This window comes from Nuphar pumila, chromosome 4 (assembly GCF_984573655.1).
Source record: "Nuphar pumila chromosome 4, dmNupPumi1.hap1.1, whole genome shotgun sequence".
Taxonomy (NCBI): domain Eukaryota; kingdom Viridiplantae; phylum Streptophyta; class Magnoliopsida; order Nymphaeales; family Nymphaeaceae; genus Nuphar; species Nuphar pumila.
Genome location: NC_143252.1, coordinates 34,806,548 through 34,823,661, shown reverse-complemented (window position 1 = coordinate 34,823,661; position 17,114 = coordinate 34,806,548). Strand labels below are relative to the sequence as shown.

The 17,114-nt window shown below is 40.3% G+C and overlaps 1 long non-coding RNA gene across 1 annotated transcript; it reads left to right on the top strand.

Moving 5' to 3' along the window:
• The first annotated feature begins 1,270 nt into the window (after positions 1-1,270).
• LOC149839946 (uncharacterized) lies at positions 1,271-2,335 on the top strand. The gene is made up of 2 exons (XR_016431519.1): positions 1,271-1,362; positions 2,078-2,335. It is a non-coding gene; the product is annotated as an uncharacterized LOC149839946 (long non-coding RNA).
• Positions 2,336-17,114: the final 14,779 nt, after the last annotated feature.

Sequence of the window (17,114 nt, the reverse complement as noted above, 5' to 3'; positions counted from 1 at the left end):
ATAACATCATAAGTTTGAGGGAGAGAGTTAAGTTGTATATATATATATATATATATATATATATATATATATATATGTGTGTGTGTGTGTGTGTGTGTGTGTGTGTGTGTGTGTATATGTTATTTTGATGTAATAGATAATACATTTTAGGGGTATTTTTATCTTTTTATAATAGATGTTATCCACTAGAGCTGGGAGAGAGTTAAGTTTGTTGTATTTTTAAACTTTCGGTATATAACACCATAAGTTTGAGGAAGAGAGTTAAGTTTATATATATATATATATATATATATATATATATATATATATATATATGTGTGTGTGTGTGTGTGTGTGTGTGTGTGTGTGTTATTTTGATGTAATAAATAATACATTTTAGGGGTATTTTTATCTTTTTATAATAGATGCTATCCACTAGAGAAGTGAGAACTAAGGGAACATTTGATGCGCCATTCTCAATGTGATTTGAACGAAAATCAAGTTGGGAGCAGCGATTTTCAACAAACATTGGACGCAGCGGACGGTGTTCTGCGCGTCAGCCGCGTCCAATTTACATTGTAATTGTTGATCCACCTCCCCCTAGGGGTGGCAATCGGGTCTGGTTGGCGGGTCAGCATACCTCAACCCGAACCTGACCCGTTTATTAAACGGGTAACCCGACACGACCCGCCAACTCGTTTAATAAACGGGTTGGGTCGGGTAAACGGGTCGGCAGGTTAGCGGTTTGACCCACCCGCCTAACCCGTTTATTAAACGGGTCACACGGGTTGGCGGGTTGACATACCTCTAACACAAACCCGACCCGTTTAATAAACGGGTTAGGCGGGTCGATCCGTTTATTAAACGGGTTAGTTTAAGCCCAACCCGAACCCTTCTAAGAGGCGGGTTGGCAGGTGGGGTAATTTTTTACTTTTGTTCCCTCTATTTCTGTCCAATTTACACTGTAATTTATTACTTTTGTTCCCTTTATCTAATTTATCTGATTCAATGAGCAGGATGAGAGCCTCAGTGTCAACAATATAAATGTGCCTGCAATGATCATGTCTGCTTCAGATGCATTTGCGGGTTACTTCACTCCTTAGCAGTCGAGGTGACTTGGAATTAGGCTGAACATGCACAGGTATGTTTAACTTTCTCCTTCCTTTTATTAACTATAAACAATTCCCAATAAATTAGGCTCCTCTTCTCTAGCCATTGAACCAAGAAAAGATTTAGCCCTTAATATGACTACCATAGATTACTTACACTATCTGTCACCTATGATTGCCAGAATATGATGGCACGACATGTTTCTCTAGTGGCTATCCATACCAGTGAAACCTGAAATATTTGCCCCTCTGGCCTCTGCCAACCGCTGAACAGGTGACGTGCAAATTTACTTTGTCTATACCTATTGTAACAACAAGCTCATTCAGCACGCTTTGGTCAAGTCAGGACATTATTATCAAGGCAAAATATGTTGCTAATGAATAGATGTTTACACTAGTGAAATCTTGAAATGCAGCTTTGATGAACTGATACTAAAATCATATATTAAGTTAATTTTTGTTATACATGTAGGCAAATTGTGCTTCCTTTGTAGTGATTTTTTCAGCATCACAGTCAAATGTCAATAAACCATAGGTCAGAATAGACAGTTAGCCATATTAGTGAGCCTGGAAAACCAATTTGAGAGATTAGTAAAATCTAAGAATTGGTATTGTAGCATTTAGTTCCATCAAAGGGGTTTGCTTAAAATCATATACAAAGTCATTTGTTGAGATATATAGGTAATGGGTATACAGATAGAAAAAGTGGTTTGAGAAAGAACTCTCTTTTGCATATATGTGCACATGTGATGTTTTTGCTTATGCAGTTATGCCTGTGTACCTGTGCCACAATGAGGCATACAGGACACAACACAGACATACTTGGCATGGTACGCTCTATGCAACTAGGACATGGGAACAACATATTGTATTATTTGTCTCTCTGTGTGTGTTGCATGCAAATGGTTGAAAATGCACATGTATGTTTAACTTTCTCCTTACTTTTATTGGGAGTTGCTGACTATAAAAAAATCTTTTTGTCTTTGCAGGAGTATGTATCGTGCCCTTCCAGTGGATATAAAAACCTACATTGGCTCATGCATAAAGTATGGTTTTATTGTTAGACAACACACTTGTTCTTCCAGTAGTATGTTGTGGAATTCATTGTACTTGATTTTCATAGAAAATGACGATAAGTTACTGTAATTTAGTTTATGATGCATGAGTCAAAAACTAAGAATCTTGTACAACTGTTTTAGACTCAAGCTATTTGAATCATTAAATGCCATTCTTTTCTGTGAGCCCAACACCCATTCAGCACAGTAGATTTTTCTGAGTTCTTTTTTCTCAAGCTAGTTGAATCATTAAATGTCGACATTCTTCAAATTACTTGTTTATTTATTTTGTATGTATTTATCTTTTCTTTGTTGTTGACATGTGATGACCTGCATCATCTTATGAGAACAATCTATTTTGTACTGATGTGAGCATGTTTATTAGATGAGAAGGAGAAGCCCACGAGTTTCAGGTTTCTTGTATCAAATGCAGCGGATTTGTCATTGGCAAAGGTGGTTCAACAATCTTTGAGTTGCATTTACAATCTGGAACTCATGTTCAGTTGTCCCGTAACAATGAATATTTTTCAAGAACAGATAGAATCATTATGATAATTGGAAGTGTTAGTGAGATACTTAGTACAATAGAAACTATACTTTCAAAACTACAGAGTGAGGGTACCATTGTAATACAAGTTTTTTTTTCTGATTGCTGGCATGGTTGCACAACAATTGTGAATTCAATATTAAATTTGTATATTTTTCTTGATAAATTTATGTTATTCAGTTACATGTCGAAGATGGTGATGATGGGAAGGGAGGCGCTATAATAAACTAAAATAATGTTTTTGTTGTTATCTGTCATGAATGAAACATTCTTTAGTTTTTAGATCCAATCCGAGATTTTTAGATTTTAAATGTTTTTTATGTTATGTATTTGGATCCAATTTGATATTGAAGGCAAAAATACATAATAAACTTGTTAAAACATGTAAAATGACCTGGTTGGAAACAGAGTTGACTAAGACATATTTTGATAATGAAAGCATAACTAACAACACAATCAATATGTTTTTTGAAACCCCCAATCCAGGTAGAGTGACGGGAATCTTAAGTCCATCTTTTGAAACCATATGATAAACCACTCTTAGAACTTGTTTAGCATGCTCTCTGCCAACCATAACCATGATCCACTTTGACTTGAATATATTGGTTGATAATCCATATTCGGGTTAAAAATCCATATTTGGGGCAAAATCCAATTAGATATCTATATTTGCGGCAAATATCAAATTCAAGATCCATATTCGGGGCAAAAATCCAATTCAAGATCCATATTTGAGGCAATAATCTAATTTGAGATCCATATCCAAAACAAAAATCCATATTCGGGGCAAAAATCTCATTTGAGATCTATATTCGGGGCAAAAATCTCATTTGAGATCTATATTCGGGGCAAAAATCCAATTTGAGATCCATAATTCAAGGCAAAAATCCAATTTCAGATCCATATTCAAAGCAAAAAACCATATTCGGGACAAACAGCTCATTAGAGATCCATATTCGGGGCAAAAATCTCATTTGAGATCTATATTCAGGGCAAAAGTCCAATTCGAGATCCATAATTCAAGGCAAAAATCCAATTTCAGATCCATATTCAAAGCAAAAAACCATATTCGGGACAAACAGCTCATTAGAGATCCATATTCGGGGCAAAAATTCAATTCCAAATCCATATTCATGACAAAAAATTATGATTTTAATATAATTGCATAATTGGATCCATATTCGGGCAAAAAACTATAATAAACTTGTTAAAATATGTAAAATGTACAATCCAAAATGAAGTAATTTGACCCATTATCTATGACTGTCCAAGTTGTCCGCACATTGTCATCAAACAACAAACATTTACAACATAGCATTTGTATACGATCCTTGGACTTGGAACAGTTGTTACAGAACTAACAGAACCAATGTTCTGTTTCGTTCTTTTTATTTATTTTGTCCAAACCTGGGCAAGCCATCAAACAAGCCCTAAGGAGGCGCAAAGAACGTGGAGAAGAAAAAGATGGAAAACGTCTATATTAGGGGTAAAGTTTCCTTTTTTTTTTACTCAAAGAAACTGCCCCAAGTGCAGAGACCTAGCCCTGCTGGCTCAGCCTGTCGTACTTGCGATCACTGTCCTATCAACGTAAAACTCCGAGGGCTTATCGTTTGACCCTAGAGAGTTGCCAAGCTTGGGTGACACACATCGGATTTGAACCTAGACTGCCCATCAAACTGTCTAGGCTCCATCCCACTACGTTAATCCCCTTGGGTCTCTATACTAGGGGTAAAGTTGCCTGTTCTTGAAACTTATGAAAATTTTTCTAAGGAGGACTTTGAGAAGTTTCCTTTTGGCTGTTTTGTGTTGTCATAAGTGACTTTGGTATTTAAGATCAGATCAGATCATATCGAGTTTGGCAAACATTTTCTACAGTTTGTTGTTGAAATAAAATCTCATCAAAACCCCATTTAAGGCGGAAAGTTGATATCTATTACTAATACTGCACCAATTGAGACTGTTGACTGACCCTTTTCCTTGGCTATCTTAAAGGACTAGAATTTGTTTTCTTTCCAAGATGATTCGGATGAAAATGAAGAAATTTATGGCCAATCTCCCAAATGATTTGAAAACATTACGGGGGAAATCAAACAGACAATGCTTATACAGTGACTTGATTGGCCTACCTAGGGGTGTAAGTGTGTAATTGGGTTGGTTGGGGTCGGGTTATGTTAGACCCATTTTAAAACGGGTCTAAAAATTGGATCCAAACTGACCCAAATTGGTTCGAGTTCAAGTTTGGATCTTCATGTGGATAAAATTGAAGACTCATACGGATTAGTAGGTTTCATATAAATGTGGTCAGGTGTAAATGGTTCAGGTTTTAGACCGATCTATTTTCTAATCGGGTCTAAAAACTTACATTTACTTTGAATTAGGTTGATGCTCAGGTTTGGGTATAACTAAATTTGAGAACGTTTAGGGGTTAACAGGGTAAATGGGTAGGATTTTAAACCGATCCGTTTTTGTTAGATTAAATATTATTCTTTAACAAGGTTATACAATGACACTCTTTTACAAGTATTTATAAATCGAAAAGCATATAAGAATCAATTAAAACAAATTTGAAAAAGCAATATATATATATATATATATATATATATATCGTATGATATTCAAAATGAATCGAAATTAATAAATTCTTGAATAATTATTTTTTGAAATTTTTATTCACTAAAACCATGTTAATGATGCTTATATACAATGATAGGTTATAAAATCAGTAAAAAATGGGCTTGAAACAGGGTTTAGGTTTGGAGGCAGTTTGGCTGATCAGTGAGACCAAATGGTTCAGTTTAGGGTCAGGTATGAAGCAGGTTTTGGTACAAAACAGGTTCGGGTATAAATTGCATACAACTTTTTCAATTAGGTATAAATACAGGCCAGGTACCATAAGTTCCAGATCAATATTTTTCTTGAGGAGACGTTTTTCCGAAGTGGGTCTAGATCTTGGGCCTGATCCAAACCCATGAGTCTATTAAGAATGGATTGGGTTGTGTCTAATCGGTTTAAGACATCAGTTTGGGTTGGGTATAATCGCTTACATCATCGGTTTGGGTTAGGGGTGTCAACGGGTCAGATCTGGTTCAGACACAGGTGAGTCCAAACCCAGATCTGTTTTTGAGGTGGTGGTACTGGGTCCAGACTAGGGTCCCATAAAGATTACATGAACCAGACCTGGTTCATACCCGATCAAATTATATATTTTTATCTTTTTATTTTATTGAAAAATCATGGGTCTTAATCGAAACTTGGGTTTGGTATAAAATTTCACAAACCATACACTAATCGGACCTTTTGGGTCTGACACAGTTTCTGATCGAACCTTCTTTTTTATTACCAAACCCTGACTCTATAGGATTTGGTATGGGTCGTGTCTCGGTCAAACCTGCCCCTTTGACAACCCTAGTTTGGGTAAGGAGTAATCTGTTCGGTGGTCAGTCTGGGCAGGCCATACCCAACCCAGTTACACCAGCTCCACCTTGCATTTAGCATTTTCTTTTCACCAATTGTTGGTAAGAGAGAGAGAGAGAGAGAGAGAGAGAGAGAGAGAGAGAGAGAGAGAGAGAGAGAGAGAGAGAGAGCAACTGTTATTCGTTGTCTATTGCAATCAATCACTTAAAAATATTGCATGTTCCTTCATGGATCAATGAACCATTTTGTCTGCAACAATAGAGTCATGTGGCCCTAGGTTTTGATGGCTACAGGCCTAAAGGTAGTGAGATGGGGCAATCTAGGTTCAAATCCCATGGGAGTCACCCCTCTAAGTAAGCCTAAGCTTGGTGATTCTTTGAGATTAAAGGGTAAGCTCTCAAAGTCTTACGCCGACATAGACATAGACCGGCAAGCTGAGCCAGCACGTCTAGGTCTCTATGCATGGACCTTTTCATCAATTAAATATTGGTCTGTTCACCCACCGAACTTGATGTGCATTGTGTAGACAAAAAGTATTGGACAGTTTTTGTTGTCTATGGCTACATTATGTCTGATTTTGATTTTTTTTTTGAGCCCACGAGCAAGAGATGTCTGGCATAACTAATAAGCGTTTCCTACATAATTTGGCATTCATGTACATCATGATCATGATGTGTGTTGGCCAAGTTCAAGTTCACCAACATTTGCTTACAATTTCGAGTTGATGAACATGGTCGAGCTTCACAAGATTTCAAGGATGAAAGAAACTAATCTTGGAGGTTCTAAACTTCAGCTTACTTGGCGTTCAATAGTCAAGTATCCTTAAAAGGAGTGATGCAAAGATGCTAAATAAAATATGCCAAAATAAAGTATATTAAATGTGTTTTTTTGGTATTTTTTTCTTGATTCCGACCCCATAGATGTGTTTGGTATGGTCAATTTACTAAGAATCCACATCCAGATCACGTGTTTGTGATGAAAAACAAAAAGATATTTGAAGTCTAAAAAATTTACAACGATTTTTAAAACCTTATAAAAACCCACTCATGTGCCGGAATTGAATACTTCAATAACTAATCTTTATAAAAATCAAGTAGGTAGATCACATCTATACGACTAGAATTTAAAAATCAAACAAACAAAACTCAAAAACCTTATTTAGCATGTTTTTATAACGGAAATAACCGTATTATACAAAAAAAACATATTTTTTGAAATGCCCTACAAATTTTGAAATTCTTCTAATGTCTAACATCACAAATAGCCAACACCTTCGCGTGTGCAAAACTCATGAAGTTCGCGCAATTAATAAAAGGAGGTTCACAAGTTTATTTTGCGGATATCACAAGGTTTGCATAATAAAATTTTGTGAACATCCTATTAAACCCAAACCTCAAAACATCGCAAATACCTGACTAAATACGTATATATATCCTCCTAAATATGTGAAGCTCCTTCTAAATATGTGAAGTTCTTTCTAAAATAGGCAAATTTTCTTACAAATATGTAAATTTTCTCACAAATATAGAAATTCACATATATTTAGAAAAAAATTCACATATTCACATATTTTCTGCAAAACAGTTTTTGTTCTTAGAGATTTATCTATTTGATCCGATATTTAAAAACCTATATTTTTACAATCGTTGGAGATCTGAGACGTACGCCTATAACTTTTCTTTTTTGAATCAAAATCGAAAACCCTTTTAGTGTTCTCATTTTTTATTTTCAAAATCGAAACAAAAACATGCTCTGCAGACTGAAACAACCGAATAATCTATATTTTAGAGAAAGTTTCTTCTCAACCTCTCATCATATGAAAGTGATCTTGGTGGTGTTGAAAAGCTAACATCCTATTACGTCTCTATCATTTTTATTATTTTTTTAAATTTTTGGCACAGGTAATTGAAAAATAACATAGAATAATCGAGATTGTTATAGCCATGTCAGTTTATATCCTGTTTTAGGAATGCTGTATGGGTTGTATCTCAATGCCCATTCGTAAATTTATAGTGAATCAGATATCGATGAAAAGATATTTTGTCTAGTTTTCTTATTTTTTCAGAATCCTTTAATTTTTGGGTTGAAAATCAATGACAAATTCTATTACAGGTCTTGGATGCAATACTTGGGCACGTATTTTGAAGAAAATTCACATATCTAAAGAAAAAACAGTCATGGGAAGGTTAAAATGATCATTTTAACACTATACATTGATTCACAGTTTTGAACATAGTGCGAATTTTAGAAAATTATAAGTTTTTTTGAGAAACATGCTAATTTTGTTGTACAATACAATCATTTTAAGGTTTTATAACTCTCCCTACGAGAACTCTTATTACAAGTCTAGGTAGTGAAACACATTCGCCTGAGTGGGCTGAGTGGTCGTAGTCCAAAGCAGATGCCTTTCACAAGCGAGCTCCATAAGGGTTTTGGTGTCCATGATTGGGGATGCACACGAGCCGAGCTTGGCATGTTCGCTCACCCAAGTAATGGGGTGTATAGGCTTGGCTCAAGCTCGGCTTGAGCTCAACTCAGTTCGTTAAGCCTGTCCTGAGCCCAATGAACCGAGTGGGCTTGGGCTTAGGATCAGCTAGGTTTGTTAAGCTCAGTTTATGCATTAAAAGGCAAATGCAAGAAAGATGAAGAGAGAGAGCGAGAAAGAGGGCAAGCCAAAAAGGGAAAGACTGGAAGCGAGAGTAGGGATGCACAATGAAGCTAACCGCAAGTCTTCCACCACCAACCCTTCTCCCATTTTCTGAGAGAGAGAGAGAGATCCGAACTATAACCATCAACATTACGAAACAGGTTCAACCAACATTGAACCTACCAGATAACCCACCAGGCCCAGGACATGCCAAGGAGCCCCAAAACGAAGGAAAAAAAGAAGAAGAAAGAGAAATGAAAAATGGAAAAAATGGAAAAAAAGTTAACAGAAAAGCACGGAACAACTCCAGTTTGTCGGCGAGCGTCACCTTGGATCATGAGTGGTCCTAGTGGGCAGATTGTGTTGTAGATCAGGGATGTTGATGCGAATAATGGCATACACGTCCGCCAAAATAAGGTTCACCATTTTGTTGAACACTGCCGGAATATGCCGAAAGATAGCATTGTTGCGAGTCATCCATACAACCCACCATGACGAGAGAAGCCAGGTTCGCCAAATGATCCGCCAATAGTTGCAATGACGAACTTGCTTCGGACCCCACAGCAAATCGCTGGCGAACGATTCCTGGCGCACGCTGACCCCCAGCTTATTCCAAGTCACCTTGAAAATGTTTTGAAAGACAAAGCACTCCCAAAAAAGGTGAAACACAGATTCTTCGGCCGCCTCGCACAAGACACATTTACTCGGCTGATGGAATCCGATGGATTTGAGGAAATTGTCAGTCTGCACCCGATCGTGTAAGATTAGCCAAGCCAGGAAACATGATCTCGGAGTCGGACCCTTGCCCCAGAGCAGGCTCGTCGGAAACCGGTCCACCCCCAACGGAAAGAGAGCGAGGTAGCCTTCTTTTGAGCGGAAAGATCCGTTCGGAGCAAAGATGCGTCCAACGAACTGAGACTGCGAGTCAACATTTCCATTATGAAATAGAACCGCAGACCAAGCTTGGATCCATGATCGACGAAGCTTTGACATTGTGCGCTGATGCAAGCTAGTGGCCCCCACCAAGGATTCCACACCTTCGTATTTAGCCAGAAGCATGCTTGCACACAGGGACCCAGGTTGGTTTGCAACCAACTCTGCTTCACGACGAGAATCATACTCCTCAGCCTTGGATCCTTGATTCCCAACCCCCCCTGTATAGGGGAAGTCGAAGTGAGTCCCACCCTATGAGGTGGCGTTTGTTTTTGGTACCTCGCTCCGACCACAGAAAGTTCGCCACTACCTGAGTTAGCTTTTTACTAACCCCCATAGGCATCATGAACATAGACATAAAAAATTCTGGCATAGCAAAAAAAACGTGCTTGATGAGAGTCAGTCTACCTGCGATAGAAAGGTAAGAAGCTTGCCAGCCCGATATTTTGTTCTGAACTCTTTGAATAGTAGCGCTCCAGGCTGCCGTTGTTACACGACTGATTTGAAGCGGCAGACCCAGGTAAGAAAAGGAGTTTTCCGATACCGAGCACCCGAATATCCGCTGGCCCATGTCCAACATTGACGAAGGAGCATTGACCATGGATAGACAACACTTATCGTAGTTGATGGATAACCCTGACATCGATAGGAAAAAAAGAAGGACAAGCTTGAATCTTAACATTTGTTGGATGGACGCCCTTGCAAAGATAATTATGTCATCTGCATAGGTCAGGATCTGACTACGGCACTCCTGTATACCGAGAGACTCAATTAGACCATCCTCCATTGCCCTCTTAACCAAAACCACAATGCCTTCAGAGACGATGTTAAAGAGTAACAGAGACAGAGGACATCCTTGCCGAAGACCACGACCAAGTTTGAACTGATTTCCCTTGACCCCATTGATCTGAATCTGTGACTGGGCATTGGTAACCAGCTCATGCACCCAGCTAGAGAAACGCCTATCGAAGCCCAGGTTCGCCAACATGATGAAGAGGAACGGTCAATGAACCGAGTCGTAGACTTTATGAAAGTCAAGCTTAAGAGTAAAAAAGGCCCCTCCGCTGATCTTCAGAGAGTGCAGCACTTCTGTGGCCAAAATGAAGGAACGTTGAAGCCTTTTGTTAGGAATGAAGGCAAACTGCGCCTCCGAAAAAATCCTAGGAGCGACTGACCGCATCCTATTAGCCAAGACCTTGGCAATAATGCGATATAAGCTCCCTAACACTGATATAGGTCGAAACTGCGAGATATCCGATGCAACTTCCTCCTTAGGAATAAGTGACACAATTGCTAGGTGAACATGAACTGGAAATCTGCCATTGCGATGAAACTCAGCCAAGACACTAAGAATGTCACTCTTAACACATTGCCAGAATATGCGAAAGAAATCCACTGGATACCCATCAAAACCTGAAGCTTTCCACCCAGACGAATCCTGCACCGCCGAGACAATTTCTTCTTCGGTGAATAACCCTTGAATCGAGTTGGAGAGACAATTTCTGCACCGCCGAGAGCGCTCGATCCAAGGACAAAAATAAAGTCGTACCCATATTGCCACCTGCAGCTTGGTTGCAGGAATACAGGTTAAAGAAATAGTTGGTAACAACATTGATTACCTGATCGCCCGAAAAGGAGACACCGTTGATATACATAGAATGAATCACATGTCTTCGATGCCTGTGTGACGCTAAAGAATGAAAGAACCTTGTATTCCCGTCACCCGCTTTAAGCCAAGTCACCCTTGACCGCTGCTTCCAACGAATCTCATCCTTTAGACGCCAAGATTGCACTAGAAGAGTCAGCTCGACCGATCTAGCATTGAGGCTTTCAATATCTGATGCATTCATATAGGTCGTATCCAAGAGAGATTGATTTATAGAAGACAACTCATGCTCCCAATCCTCCATATTTTGGAATTTGCTTATTTTATTGAAGATAAGCCAAGATTTGATATCGCGGGATAGGCAAAAAAGTTTAACCATGCATCTAGTAGCCGCCCGAACCACATAGCAAGGTCGACTCCAAGATTGTTGGACTAATGACTCAAAACCCGCCTCCTTAAGCCACCATTGCTCAAATCTAAAGGATCTGTCGCTGGAGAAGCCTTGTCCCCATCGGATCACAATCTGACTATGGTCCGAGACAGATGGTGGAAGAAGGTAACATGAAATGTCATTAATAGAACTCAACAGATCTGACGAAACAAGCACCCTGTCTAACAGACGAAAGCATGGTCTAGATCATCGATTGGTCCACGAGAAAGCTTCGCCTACATAGGAAACGTGGTACAACCGGTTCATCTGAATAAAGTTTTAGAAAATCCTCATTGAAGCTGAATAGGGCACCAGAATACTTGAGTCGATAGGAGACAGAAGGCAGTTGAAATCTCCCATGATAATATGATGGTCCCCAAATGAATCAATGACCCTATTCAAGTCCAACCAAAACTCCTCTCGCCGACTTTGACGGTGGGGACCATACACCATAGTGACCACAACTGGATTTGCGTTTGAAGGGAGTGGAAGAATAATGGATATGAAAAACATACCTTCATCCACCTGTTGTAAGGCTTGAGATTGCTTTCCGAGGATGAGGATGCCTCCCGCATATTGAATCGCAGGCTTGAAGAAGAACTCTTCCCCACGCCAGATTTCGGAGACGACGGATCTCGGGATATCTGCCATCTTCATTTCACAAAGTGCAATCAGATCAGGCTTTTCTTGACGGATCCAACTCGCCAGGAAAAGACGTATGGAGGGGCAATTCAGTCCCTGGATATTCCAACACAAGATCTTCATAACTGAAAGTCCGGAAATCCCCGAGGAGTGCGGATCCTCATAGACCGCCTGGGAGAGACCCCAGACTCGCCGGATGGAGAAAGCGAGGGCCGACGACGTCTCCTTATTGGGAGACCACCCCGCTCAGGTTGAGATAACCCCTCGACCGAAAGAGATAGGGCGCTGACGTTCGTGAAACACCCCTCATCCACGACCGAGTTCGGTAAACGATCTACGATTGCAGCCAGGGACTCACGCATAACAGATTCAATGTTGAGTAACTAGGTTTGGGTAAGCGCGAGTTCGAGCCGCTGAGCAGCATCGTCCACAGACAAACCCATAATGGATGAAAGATGATCACTCATGGATGACGAACCCGCAAGCGACGGGTAGACCGAGTTTGGGGAACCCCCCATGCCTTCGAAGTCACCCTCCCAGATAAAAGAGGTGTTGTTCAATGCAGGCGGAGCCCTGCAAAACACGGCTAACAAAGGGGCACTTACCCAACTGATGGAGACAAGGCGAAGCGGACAGACGGTGCAATTGTTTGAGATAGACGAAACCAAGGTTGAAAGGCCATCAACCAGCCTGCAGAAAAAACGTTGTCGGATCGAGACTCCGATACTAGGCGACCTGTGGGCCCGAGCAAGAACTGAGTCCTTCGAAAAGTGATACCTCTTTCGAAAGAAAGGCCCAAAACCAGACTCCCCATAGGACATGTCAAACGAATCTGAAGATGTTGCAATTGCATAGGGGATGAGAGAACCCTTAGTCGCCCAAGCGACCCCTGACATTCCCCGATCCTCATCAACCTCGAAGAATGGATCCACCAAAAAGGTCCGCAGCAATATAACCTGAGACTCAGACCGACCGGATTCCCATGACCACAAGAGAGAGAGAGAGACCTCCACCACCGTAGCTTCCATCACCAACCCTCCTCCCATTTCCCAATCAGAGAGAGAGTGACACCTCCACTGCCATAGCTTCCACCACCAACCCTCCTCCCTTTTCTTGGTTAGAGAGAGCCTCCTCCCTTCTTCCGATGAGAGAAAGAGGCTTCCACAGCTGCAGCATCACCTCCTGTTTCTAAGAGAGAGAGAGAGAGAGAGAGAGAGAGAGAGAGAGAGAGAGAGAGAGAGAGGGAGGGAGGGTGGAACGAGAATGGAGAGAAAGAGAGAACTTCGAAAAAGGGTAAAGGGGTGGGTGGCTCTAGAAGGGATAAAGAAGAACCTCAAAAAGGGGGTAAAGGGGCGGGTGACACGAGAAAGGGTATATGGGTGGGTGGCTCGAGAAAGGGTAAAGGGGAGGTTGGGACACGACTCAAGGCAGGTCGGTCGGGTCAGGTTGGGTCCGAAATACCCATTACCAAACAAACATAGACTTATCGAGCCTGTTGAGCTTTATCGAGCTCGATAGGTTGTTAAAGCTCGGCTCGATAGCTCGTTCAAGCTTCAGCCAAGGTTCAAGCTTGACTCATTTTACAAAGCGGGCGAGCCCGAGCCAGCTCGGTTCATTGTGCATCCCTATGAGTCCACTTGAAAATTACCCGTTTTGGAAGAAAACTTCTGTCATCAAGAAGGTCTAGCAAACTAAGCTACCAATACATGCGTTAGGATAACCAATGTGTATACATAGGAATGACAAATTTGAAGAGTGTTTCATGGTAACTTCCAAACAAAAAATTCTTTTCTTGATTAAGCACGTCTCAAATACATTCACTCAAACTAAAGAAAGCCTAAGAAAATGACCCTTAAAATCACAAGATGGCTATCCCAATCAACACGCACGTTCCCAACCCAGCTTGTCGAGGCCTTGATGGGTACAGGCCTAAAGGTAGTGGGATGGGGCCTAGACCGTTTGACGGGCAGTCTAGGTCCAAATCCCATGTGCTTTCACCCCTTTGCGTAAGCCGAAGCTTGGTGACTATTAGGATCGAAAAGTAAACCCTCGGGGTTTTATGCAGACATGAACATAAACCGTTAGTACAGTTGGCTAAGCCAGCGCGTCTAGGTCTCTGGGCATGGAGCGGTTTCTCCAATTTAAACAAAAAAACTGAACTTGATGTGCATTGTGTAGACAAAAGTTTTGATGTTTATGGCTGCATTATGCTTAATTTGGATTTGTTTCTTAGCCCACGTGCAAAAAACGAGATGTCTTGCATAACTAATAAGCGTTCCCCACAAAATCTGGCATTCATATATATATATATATATATATATATATATATATATATATATATATATATATCATGATGTGTGTTGGCATCACGTGAAATGTAACCAAGTTCACCAACATTTTGCGAGTTGATAAACATGGTCGAGCTTCACAAGATTCCAAGGATGAAAGAAACTAATCTTTCAAGTTTCTAAACTTCATCTTACTTGGCCTTCAATAGTCTCGTATCTCTACAAGGAGTGATGCAAAGATGCTAAATAAAATATGCTAAATGAAGTATATATTAAATGGTTTTTTTTTTTTTTGTTGTTGTTTTCGGTATTTTTTCTTGATTCCCGATCCCATGGATGTGTTCGGTATAGTCGATTTACTAAGAATCCACATCTAGATCACGTGTTTGTGATGAAAAAAAAAAAGATATTTGAAGTATATAAAATTTACAACCATGTTTAACTATTGATTTTTAAAACCTTATAAAAACCCACTCATGTCATGTGTCAGAATTGAACACTCCAATATCTAATTTTTATAAAATCAAGTAGGTAGATCATGTCTATATGGTTAGAATTTAAAACTCAAACAAACAAGACACAAAAACCTTATTTAGCATGTTTTTATAACGGAAATGACCGTACTATAAAAAAAATGACAAAGTTTTTGGAATGCCCCTGTAATTTTTGAAATACTGTCTAATGTTCAACATCGCAAATAGCCAACTGTAAAAGTACCTTTTTAACCTTTGCATGTGCAAAAAATCACGAATTTCGTATGATAATAATAAAAGGAGGTCCACAGGTTTATTTTGAAGATGTCACCAGGTTCGCATAATAATTTGAAATACCCATTACCAAACGAACCGAGCCTTGTCGAGCCTGTCGAGCCTTATCAGGTTGTTCAAGCTCGGCTCAGTAGCTCATTCCAGCTTCAGACCAGTGTTGTGAGAGGCGTACGCCTCAGTACCTGAAGCGTACGCCTCAGAGGTGAGCCACACACTCAAGGTACTGAGCAAATTGCCCCTCATCAACCTCCGACCAGTTGTGACCACCGACCACCGGAGTTGCTGTGCTGCTCAGTCTTCTCCGACCACCGGACGACCGGCATATCCCTCACTTCCGTACCAGCTGGGCGCGTGGTCCTTCTCCTACTGCCTCCCCTCCCACCGCTTCACTTCCATACCAGTTGTGAGAGGCATACGCCTCAGTACCTGAGGCGTACGCCTCAGAGGCGAAGTGCAGGCTCAACGCCTCGCTTCGCCTCATCGCATTTAACAACCTTGCTTCAGACCAAGGTTCAAGCTCGGCTCATTTACAAAGCGGTCAAGCCTGAGCTGGCTCAGTTCCATTGTGCATCCCTATCCATGACTCCACTTGAAAATTACCCGTTTTAACAAAGGGGGGAGGTGGATCAAATTAAAATCAATGATTGAGAACATACAAAATTTTGTGATTTAAAAAATCATATTTTTTCATAGAAAAAGTATGATCCAAAGGTAGATTATTATTAAATCAACCATGCTGAATCCATCTATGGAGGTCAGATTTGTTCAAACAACTTGCATCAATAAGATTTCTAAGATGGGAGATGATACAGGGGGATGAGTGGAACTAAATTGTAGTTATCATAGTAAGGATCAGGTCAGTCCCTCTGATGCCGTTCATTCATGCGCGAGGAATGGTCTGGGGATGAACACCATCCCAAATGTTTTTTTGGGAACCATTGGTGCTTTAGATGAATGGCATCTAGAGCATGAAAAATGAACGGTTGAAAACAATTACCTAGGCTCCTTGGATGTGTTGTTCATCTTAAAAATGAACCTCAACAGTGAATAAGCTCGAGCAGCTCATTTTTAAACCATTCCGATTATGAAACAAGAACGATATCAGTAAAAAGAGTGGGCCCATCACTTGCTTTGGATGTCGTTCATCTTAAAAAATGAACGACACCCGTCAAAGCAGTGAATAAGTTCGTTGTGAGTTGTTCATTTTAAACCATTCCTATACTGTCCACCCAAAACACGAACCATATCAGAAAAAGAGTGGGGCCCATCCAAGTGATGTGCGTCTCATTTGTATAGGTTTTGGATGCCGTTCAACTTGAGATCAACGGCATTCAGAAGTACTCTGATAAAATACCGTCAGAGCACACTGACCTGACCCCATCTCTTTTAGTTAAGAGTTTGAGAACTGAATGTAACAGGCAAAAAATTGTTTTTTAAATTGTAATTCTAAATTGAAGGCTCAAGGGTCAATCGGGAGGGACTCGTTGTAAGGCCACTTTAGGAAGTGGTAAAAAATTTGAATACCTTATATGTGATATACTGCTATGAAAATTTGACCATCACTTCTCCAACTGTAAGTAGGGATGGCAGTGGACCGGGGGTAAACCGGGCCCCGCCTCGCCTCGCCCCGTTTGGACCGGGGATGGAGGACATGAAACGAAGATGGAGGCGGGGATGAAGGTTAAAATCAAAACCTG